The sequence below is a fragment of the Mandrillus leucophaeus genome, unplaced genomic scaffold, assembly GCF_000951045.1.
Source record: "Mandrillus leucophaeus isolate KB7577 unplaced genomic scaffold, Mleu.le_1.0 Scaffold117, whole genome shotgun sequence".
NCBI classification, from domain to species: Eukaryota; Metazoa; Chordata; class Mammalia; order Primates; family Cercopithecidae; genus Mandrillus; species Mandrillus leucophaeus.
This window is the reverse complement of record NW_012099987.1, coordinates 3,637,518-3,646,534: the sequence shown is the minus strand read 5'-3', so window position 1 is coordinate 3,646,534 and position 9,017 is coordinate 3,637,518. Positions and strand designations below refer to the sequence as shown.

Sequence of the window (9,017 nt, the reverse complement as noted above, 5' to 3'; positions counted from 1 at the left end):
TGCTACTATAAAGACACATGCACACATATGTTTATTCCAGCACTATTCACAATAGCAAAGACTTGGAACCAACCCAAATGTCCATCAATGACAGACTGGATTAAGAGAATGTGGCACATATATACCATGGAATACTATGCAGCTGAAAAAAAGGATGAGTTCATGTCCTTCGCAGGGAAAAGGATGAAGCTGGAAACCATCATTCTCAGCAAACTATCACGAGGACAGAAAACCAAACCACATGTTCTCACTCACAGGTAGGAACTGAACAATGACATCACTTGGACGCACAGCGGGGAACATCACACACCAGGGCCTGTCAGGGGGTCGGGGGCTTGGGGAGGGATAGCATTAGGAGAAATACCTAATGTAAATGATGAGTTGATGGGTGCAGCAAACCAACATGGCACATGCATATACCTACGTATCAAACCTGCAGGTTGTGTACATGTACCATAGAACTTAAAGTATAATAATAAAAAAGTCCATAAAATACTTACCCTTAATGTAGGCACTACTCTTACTTTCAATCTAGAATTCTTCTTCACCTTTTACAATTTAAGGCTTTTAAAATTCTTATAATTTAAAATCAATTTATTCACTAAGTTGATTTCACCTGAACAAAAGTTTTAAAATACTATTCTAAACAGTATATTCAATGTCAGAAATGCATACGACAGGCATAGAAAACATTTTCTGTTTCAAGTAATTTGTAATTCTGGTTGTAGAGCAAGGTAAAAGAGAAAACATGAGTAAAAAATTGGAAGATTCTTTGGCAGTATAAAATCAGAATAATAAAATAATAAAATTAAAAATATACCCAATCCTTTCCACACTTTCAAGGTCTTCCCACTTCCAATGTCAATCACAAGTACAGTACAACTGGCTCTCCATATCCGTGGGATCCATATCTATGGATTCAACCAACTCACAGATGGAAAACATTCAGTTAAAAAATTTTTACATGTTAAAAAATTCATGTAAAGTATTTTAATTACATGTTAAAAATATTCAGTTAAAAAAATCTGTACATGTACTGAACATGTATAGATTTTCCTTGTTATTATTCCCTAAACAATAGAGTCTAACAAATATTTACCTAGCATTTATATTGTATTAGGTATTACAAGTAATCTAGAGATGATATAAAGTAAAAAGGAGGATGAACATAGGTCATATACAAATACTGCCATTTTATATCAGAGACCTGAACATCCTCAAACTGTGGTTTCCAAGGAAAGTCTCAGAACCCATTCTCCAGGGATACTGAGAGTCAACTGCATTTGCAATCAAGAAACCAAGAAACGTCCTTCTCTTGGCATGGGAGCTTCACTTTAAAAGAGATTCAATACAAACACAGCACAGAGGCACTTGTGTGCAATATAATAACATAAAAAATTATACTGGGACAGCAGAGAAATGGCTTCATATTTTAAAAACTATAAAATCTGCTAATGAACCACAACTGATTCTGCTGTAGTTTTCTTAATGCATTCTTCCGTAAATGCAGTTGCACTAGTTATTATAATACAATGATATATTTCACACTTGAAAACACAAAATAATTCCTATATCTGCTTGGGGATTCATTTTTACTTCTATTCAAACCAGGTTACACAAAATATATATTACGATTTAAGTTGACATAATAAGACAGTAATTTCTAAAATTAAAGTCTATAGTGAAAGAAATTGCTTTATAGGTCTTCTCTTTAACGTATCTGGACTAAAGAGAAATAAGTTTTTAACCCGGGTAGACATTCATTATTGAGAGACCTTACATAGATAGACCTTACTAAAAGGCATTCAAGAAATACAATCACTAGTAGAAAGCAGAATGAGAAGTCAAACAGTTCTGTTCAAACCGCCAAACTGTGCCATGTATAAGGTGATGACTCAAGGCCTTCTTCATTGTGAAAGGCTGTCCTCACTCCACATGTAATGCACAGCTGTACTACAACCTCCAGATCACTATTTTTTTTTTCAGTAGAGTACCTGATTTTTATTGTTTCTTTCTCTTTGCCATCTCTCACTTTTTGCTACTCTAGGCATTTCTATTTCTCTTAACCTAAACGGCACTACAAATTCCAGAGTGTCTAAATTACATACAAAGTAACAATAAAAGGCTTCTACATAAGGATCTGAGGTGTTTCCTAATTGAGCAAAGTATATGAACTTAAAAACACAACCTTTATATTTATTTTGGCCACTTACCAGATCTTACTTGCTCACCTGACAAATAACTCGCTTGACTATTTTATGTTCAAAATAGTAGCATTTCATTTGATTCTCCCAACAACCCTATGAAGTGGAGTTATTACTAGTCCAATTCGACAAATGAGAAAACTGAGGCAACGAGGGTGTTAAATTGTGTCCCCCAAGGCCAAGGGACTAGAATATGGCAGAGGATTATCTAGATCCTAACCCAGATACTCTGAGTCCAATGTTTGTGCTCATAAATGCCTGTGGCAATATGAATATATCAGTGTGGTTAGTACTCCCCACTTAAATATCTTTAACAATCTTATGGGAAAAAAATACAGAAATAACTATATCAATTACTCGATGTCTAGGAGATGAGAAGCCCTAATTGCCTCCTTTTACCTCTCCAAAAGCTACTCTGAAAGACATAACTGAGGCAGAGAAATGAAAAGCCAAAGGAACACCAATGGGTCAACAAAGCTGATAAGGAAGTTTTCCAGGGTCTAGCCTTATTTAGCATTACGCTGAGCCTATCCTATAGTGGATCCAGACACAGGACTCTCCATTGCCATTTGAAGACTTACTTACCAAGGATGACTTAGGGCTGTTCCTTCTGAGATGTAGTTCTAAATGCTCTCTGAATGCCTACCGAATACTTGTATATTTTAGCTTTCAATAAACATTCCTTGAGTAAATGCGGGCTTGGTATTCTGCGCTCTCTGCTGCCATACCAAACTGTAAGCTTGTCTGACTAACAATCATACCTACAGCTCCTTGAAAGCAAGAAATACCTTACCATTTTTAGTTTCTCAATACCCAGCACCATTCCAGGCACATATGGCATTCAATAAGATGTTTGGTAAATAAATGAGCGCAAAAGCAAATGTGCCTGGCACAAAGCAGTATCAATTCAGATGTTTCTCCTTAATTTGAGATTCTGTGTGTGTTTGTGTGCATAAAAGGTATGTGCATTCTTGAACAACATTAAGAATTCCTTTGGCCAGGTACAGTGGCTCCTACCTGTAACCCCAGAACTTCTGGGAGGCCAAGGTGGGAGGATCACTTAAGTTCAGGAGTTTGAGACCAGCCTGGGCAACATACCGAGACTCTATCTGTACCAAAAAAAATTTTTTTAATTAGCTGGGTATGGTGGTGCACATCTGTAGTCCTAGCTACTTAGGAGGTTGAGGTAGGAGGATCACCTAAGCCCAGGAGTTTGAGGTTACAGTGAACTAAGACCATGCTAATGCACTCCATCCTGGGCAACAGAACAAGACCTTATCTCTTTAAAAAAAAAAAAAAAAAAAAAAATTGTTATTATATCTTATCTCTTTGACTCAACTCACTAGCTATTTTCCTACTGAAGCAAACCTTTCTCAATTTGTATATATGATACATATCTATTTATAGAAAGAGATCTTATGTGCAAACTAATGATAACAGCAAAATTAAACCAGAGCCATATTTAAGCCCCCCATCCAATACCTACTTCATTCTTGTAAACCATAATTTCCTGCCATCATCAAAGAAATGATACTCTGTATTTTTACATTACTAGCCCTTTTTACAGATGGGAAATATGTAAACATAATCCAATTATGAGAAATGTTTAAGAGACCTAAGATTATGACTGTTTCTTAGATTATAAACACCTTATATGGGTTGATATGCCCTAATGTGAAAATCTGCAATCCAAAATGCTTCAAAGTCCAAAACTTTCCGAGCACTGACATGACACTCAAAGGAAATGCACATTGGAGCATTCCAGATTTCAGATTTTCAGGTTAGGGATGTTCAACTGTTAAATATAATGCAAATATTCAAAAACAAACAAAAAAATCAAAATCAAAAACACTTCTGGTACCAAGCATTTCAGATAAGGGCTACTCAATCTGTAGCATGTTGGATTTAACAAACTGTACACGGCAATATAATTTAAACTTGTACCCTACCAAATAAGTCAATGAACAAAGCACTGGGTTAAGTGCTTGTATACATCATCTCATTTAACCTTTGTAACAACTCTTCAAGGTGTATATAATTATTATTACCATTTTACAGACAAATAAATGAAGACTCAAGGTTGTACACCTAGCTAGTAAGTATAGAAATCAGAATACACACCCAGCTTTAACTAATACCTGAGTTATTTAGCTACTCACAACTCTATCCCACAGTATACCCTCAACAAAGCAAAAAATTTTCTAAATCATAACTGCCTAACTCTAACATTGTAATAATACACCATACTTGCTTTTAACTACATCCATCATTCTGAGAAGGAAAACTGATCGCCTCCATAAGTGCCACACCTACTTTCCCACCTTAACCACTGAAATCTTGAATCATATGAGAGCTGTTTATTACTAACATCCTTTTTCTGAAAACCATACTGTGCCCCTCCACTGCCATGAAAAACACTATTGGCACCCACAGCAATGCTCTGTATAAAACTTGTCACAGCTATTAGTGGTAATTATCACTACCTTAGGTGACTCTGGAGTCTCAGAAGACTTGAACACTCTAATGTAAGTTTTAAAGGTTTATGTAAGATCTACCACACCAAATGCTGAGTAAAACCATCTGGAAAAAACAAGGAAATTACATGATTAAATATAGTTAAATGTCTCTCTACACGGAACAGCTATTTGAGAAGATCAATTGTATGCTATTTTTGTTCCAAAAGAGCAAGGTTTGCAGATTTTGTTTATATACCCATAGGCTAAACATCAAAACTGAAGGAACCAAACTGTCCTGTTTTTCTCAACACTCAAAGACAATCAGGCAAGAGAAGTTCATTTACCATGACTTACATATTATTTACATATTTTTTTCCTTTTCCCTTTTTCTGACTTACCTCCATGGCCTCAATGAATTTTGGGCCATACATAAAAGAGAATTATTAAAGTAAAAAGAGGTCATTTCTTCTACTCTCCCTCTGAAAGAAGCAAGGAAACTTGGAGGTTCTTCAGAAACATACCAAGATTTTTACTGGATACATCCCAAGTCTTCCTTCTTCCTCACTCTCTGTATTCAATCAATGGAAAAGTTCCACTGATCTTCACATCTGAGTAACTCTTTAATTTGCCTAGTTGTCCCTATCTCTAATGCCACTACTCCAAGTTAAAACAACACATGCAAATGCCTGGATTACTGAGGCAACCTAACTAACTAGTCTTGGTAACTACTTTGCTTCTTTCCATTCACTCCTCACCTTCCATCCAAAATGACTTTTTCAAAACCATTAGCTACTCAGATGTCACCCTCCCTAAAGTCTTTCAATGACTTGCCATCGTTTTCATGATAAAATCAACTTAACATGGCTTAGAAGACTCTTCTTTCTAACCTGGCTCCAATCAATTTCTCCAGTCTTACCTTTTGTCACTTCTGTCTTCATATGCTTTATAGCCACATAGCTCTTCTTCCAGATTCTCAAACTCTTCATGTTGGCTCTGTGGATTTGTTTTGCATCTTAGCTACTGGATAATCTCTTCCTTCCCCACGTACTCTGCTTCCCCACAGCCTCCCAGCCATCTTTAACCTCATTCCTACATAACCTTTATGTCTACATCACAGTTCTTTCTCTGAGAAGCCTTACCTAATCATTCTAGGTAAGACTGGGTGCCTCCTTCCACATACTTCTCCTATTACAGCTCTTACCATTACTTTAGTATAATTACTTCTTTAATTATCCAGTCTTCCTCATTAAACTACATGCTCATTAGAAAAGGGATTATTATGGGTACTTGCCCATCCCTATATCCCCCAACACTGAGCACAGTGCCTAGACACATAGCACAGACTTGACGTTTTTATATTGAATAAATGAGCAAACAAAAATAAAAATTTGGAGGAAAAAATTGAAAGGAACAGATTTAAAAGATATTTTAACCATCAAATATCTCATATCAATAGACATCCTCAAGAAATAAATGGGACTTTTAGATTCTGCTTAGGATGTAGAAAGGTAGAAAGTATGTCATTTTCACCCTTAAAACAAAGTAAAAGATGGATGCTGTGCAAAATCACAAATTTTCTTGAACCCAGCACAAAAGGTAACTTTAAATCTAAGTAACCGATCTAAAATCTAAAGACAGACAGGATTTCGAAGGGAGAGATGGGACATGAGACCTACTTTACCTATAGTAAACACTGGACACCATACAAGCCAACAAGAACTTGGTTAAAAAAATTTTTTTAATTACTGCAAGCCAAATGTGGACCTGCAGCTAGGGGAAGCAAACGAAACAAAAAAACCCTCTACCCCACTTAAAGAAGGGGCAGGATCTTTGAAAAAGCCCCATACCTGTGACCCAGAGAAAATGGAAACATCTAGCTAAAACTGAGACTAGAAAAATCCAACACAAAATGTCCTCCCCATCTCCCATCAAAAGCAGGCTAGTAAGTCTCAAACAACATGTAACAGCAATGTACTACAGTCAGGTGTCACGTAATGACAGGGATATGGTCTGAGAAATGCATCATTAGGTGATTTCATTGTGAGAACATCACAGAGTATACTTACACAGACAAAGACAGTATAGCCTGGTACATACCTAGACTATACAGTATAGTATAGTATTGGTCTTAGGCTACTAAACTCTACAGCATGTTACTGTACTGAATACTGCAGGCAACTGTAACACAATGGTAAGTATTTTGTTTATCTAAATATAGAAAGGTACAGTTAAAATATGGTATTATAATCTTAGGGGACTATCATCATATATGCAGTCTGCTGTTGGCCAAAACATTGTTATGTAGCGAATGACCGTTCGTGAGCAAAGAGCTAAAGCATGGAGAAATACCTTCTCTGAGATGCAAGTTCAAAGGGAAGACCTAAAGCTGAGGGTAGAGTAGACATTAAGAAAAACTCTCTGGCAAACTAAATCCTACCCTAAACACGAAGTAATGCTAGAGAAACTTGAAGCCTGTGGTAAATTAAAGGTAACCTAGCAATAACAATCCCCCAACACTCCTTCCCACTATACACACACACACACACACACACGTGTCTCAGGAAAAGACAAAGCATGTCCATTTCCAGGCATAAATACTATTTAACTGGCTCTCTACACAAAATGTCCAGATTTCAACCAAAAAAAAAAACAAAACAGAAAAGAAGCAAAGAAAAAAAACAAAACACAAAACCACACTGGCAAGAGACAAAACAATCAATGGAACCAGATTTGGACACAACCATCATGTAAGAACTATCAAACACAGAATTTATAGGTTAAATGCTCTAACAAAATATGTAGATAACATGCATACACAGATGTGTAATTTAAGCACAGGGAAGGAAACAGTAAGAAGAGATCAAACGGAAATGCTAGAAATAAAAATATAGTAACAGAGATGAAAGCTTTCAACAACCTTATCAGAAGACCAAGACAGTCATAGAATCAGTAAAGACCAACAGAAACTACCCCAAAAAAACATAACAAGAGAATGAAAAACAGAGAAGAGAACATCCAAGTGCTATGGGACGATATCAAATACTCCAACATATGTGTAACTGGAATTCTAGAAAGACAGTAAGACAGAAACAAAATATAAAGAGATAACCAAAGTTTTTCAAAATTAATACAAAAGAATCCAAAAAGCTCAGAGAACACGAGGTAGCATCAAATAAACAATAACAACAACAAAAATTCACAATTAGACACATCATATTCAAACTGATGGGGAAAAAAATCAAAGATAAAGAGAAAACCTTGAAGGCTGCCAGAGTTTAAAAAAAAAAAAAAAAAAAAAGACATAATACAATGGAACAGGATAAGAACTTTCAGAAACTATGAAAGCCAGATGCCACTGAAGTGCTGAAAGAAAAAACTCTCAATGCAGAAATCTATATCCATGAAAATATCTTTCAAACTGAAGAAGAAATAAAAAATGTTCAGGCTTGTGGTCCATTCCAAGATGGCCAAATAGAAACAGCTCCAGTCTGCAGCTCCCAGTGTGACTGATGCAGAAGATGGGTGATTTCTGCATTTCCAACTGAGGTACCTGGTTCATCTCACTGGGACTGGTTGGACAGTGGGCGCAGCCCAGGGAGGGTGAGCCGAAGCAGGGCGGGGCGTCGTCTCACCCGGGAAGTGCAAGGGGTCCGGGGATTTCCCTTTACTAGCCAAGGGAAGCCGTGGCAGACTGTACCAGGAAAATTGGGACACTGCCACCCAAATACTGCGCTTTTCCAATGGTCTTAGCAAATGGCACACCAGGAGATTATACCCCACGCCTGGCTCAGCAAGTCCCACACCCACAGAGCCTTGCTCACCGCTAGCGCAGCAGTCTGAGATTGAACTGCCAGGCGGCAGCCTGGCTCGGGGAGGGGCATCCACCATTGCAGAGTAATGGTAAACAAAGTGGCCAGGAAGCTCAAACTGGATGGAGCCCACTGCAGCGCAAGGAGGCTTGCAGGCCTCTGTAGACTCCACCTCTGGGGGCAGGGCATAGATGAACAAAAGGCAGCAGAAACTTCTGCAGACTTAACGTCCCTGTCTGACAGCTCTGAAGACAGCAGTTCTCCCAGCACAGTGTCCGAACTGTGAGAATGGACAGACTGCCTTCTCAATTGGGTCCCTGACCCCCGTGTAGCCTAACTGGGAGACACCTCCCAGTAGGGGCCAACTGACACCTCATATTCATACTCGTACTCAGAGGGTGCCCCTCTGAGACGGAGTTTCCAGAGAAAGGATCAGGCAGGAATATTTGCTGTTCTGCAATATTTGCTGTTCTACAGCCTCCACTGGTGATACCCAGGCAAACAGGGTCTGGAGTGGACCTCCAGCAAACTCCAACAGACCTGCAGCT

General features: G+C 37.9%; 1 protein-coding gene across 2 annotated transcripts in view; it reads right to left on the bottom strand.

The window, feature by feature from the left end:
• R3HCC1L (R3H domain and coiled-coil containing 1-like) overlaps positions 1-9,017 on the bottom strand; it is a 105,743-nt gene that overhangs the window by 48,719 nt on the left and 48,007 nt on the right. For both annotated transcript variants that reach the window (XM_012000664.1, XM_012000657.1), the window contains exon 3: positions 4,688-4,784. The gene's annotated coding sequence lies outside the window, so the exon portion shown is untranslated. The remainder of the gene's footprint in view (positions 1-4,687; positions 4,785-9,017) is intronic.